The following is a 1,962-nucleotide window of genomic DNA, read 5'->3' on the forward strand; positions in this document are numbered from 1 at the left end:
CAAATAATGGAGCAGAAGACTGATGCCTGCCACTAGGGAGACCACTCTGTTGGTTGCTAAGTGCTAAGTTCTAGTTTAGAGAAAGATCCCAGTACCTGAAAGGCTGAATTCCTGAAGCACGTGAGCTGAGGTTGAAGGAAAGTGTCATTGTTTTGTAGTCTGAGCTGGAAGCTGCTATCTACCACTGCATACCGTGCCTGTTCTATGAAGTCGCAGCTTGCATACCTTTTTGTACCAAGGAATTATCAGTATGGATATCACTTATTTCAAGGCTAACCTTATCAAGTAAAAGTTCTGTTGTTACAATAATTGACTCCTTATCCTTTCTACACTATCTCCCAACGCACGGTGCTGGCATCATGAACACCAGGGGCCCTGCCACCAAGGCACTCAAAGCATCTACACCTTCAAGGGCACTTCAACTTGCATCTGGCTGGGGATCCCTGGACAAATAGAGTGCCCCGAGGGATTTTATGCCGTCCTTCCCTTCACTGCACGCCGGGCCAGGGAGCTACAGAACAGTGAGTAATACTACTTCCCCCATTGGCTCACCATACACTCACATTCCCCCTGCGGTGCGGATGCTGCATTTAAAATTGGTGTCACGAACAGGATCAAAATCCTCTGTGCCTAGTGTGAATAGGATCCTAAATGATAGATTCTTTGAAAGAGACTTTATATGTGCTTTAACTCCTTATTGACAGTGGAAGATATAAACGTCTTTGTTGAGCTGAATAAAGTGCTTATGTGGATTACAAAGTGCATAAGAATAGTATACAAGAATCCTGCTGCAAAATTTCATCTTTAAAATATGAAAAATTTAAGACTTTTGTGTCACCAAAACTGCTTGCTGTCAGTGTATTGACTTTCGAATTGCACCTAAAATCGCCGCCTGAAGGCTTCCTTTTTGTTTTACTGCGCCATGACTGTAGAAAAAGTAGTATCACCCCTGTTACAAGCGGCAAAATTGAGTGCCACCCCTTTCCAAGAGTGGGAAAAAGAATTTTCACTGCGCCACCATAGACTATTCATTATGTCTTCAAATGTCTGCGCCGCCCCCCTTATGCAAGCGAACCTAGGGGGCGGACTGATGCGAAGGCTGAGTCTATGCAATGGGTGGAGAGACGTGCTCAATGTCTATCTGTGAACCAAGCCAGAAGGATCCAGCGTCATGGCGGAGAACAAGCCACCAGGATTTGAAGAGGGTATGGGAGAACCCGCCCCCCATGGGAAAGTGATTGAAGAGCAGCCGAGGGCTAGGAGGGAAGATTGGGGAATCATGCCCGATTGCACCAACGAGAGGCCGCGTTTTACCACGCCAGCCGAATCACCGACACCGGATGAAGAGCCTCCTGTTGAAGAGCTGCAGCAATCCCCGGAGAGACCGGCTTCGGGCCACGTGATCCCCTGAGGCAGACCTTGCTTGCAGAGATCCGAGCAGCGGGCATCACCAGGATCAACCGGACAAAAGTCTACTTCGAGGAGCTAACTAAAAGGTTGGTGGAGCACCCCGCGGAATGAATGCCCCAACTAGAGCGACAGCTGGGGACCGTCTTCTCAAAGAGAGAGGGTTTGGGTTTCTCTATGATCAGGGAACCCATCGGGACTTTGTCAACCCGCGATCCGTAAAGAGGGCCTATTTACCAGACCGCCTCCATAGCTTGCAAATCTGAGAAATTGTTGAGTTTACTCCCACTGAGGGCTTGAGAGGCCCATATGCCACCGCTGTGTCTAGACCCCCGCCTGTCCCAGAGAGATAGGAAGAGTCCGAATCTAGTGCAGAGTCCGAAATTGAACCTGAGGCCCCGGCCATGTGTGCCCGTGCTACTAATCAGCATCAGGCCTCGTTTCTTGGTCCAAATATTTTCTGGCAGCCGGTTACAGTTGAGGATGAGAGGAGCCCCCTCCGACAGCCAGACTTGCGCCAACGTCCTGAGGACATTGAGGTCGTTGAGGCTCAGC

Source organism: Bufo bufo, chromosome 2, assembly GCF_905171765.1.
Source record: "Bufo bufo chromosome 2, aBufBuf1.1, whole genome shotgun sequence".
Taxonomy (NCBI): domain Eukaryota; kingdom Metazoa; phylum Chordata; class Amphibia; order Anura; family Bufonidae; genus Bufo; species Bufo bufo.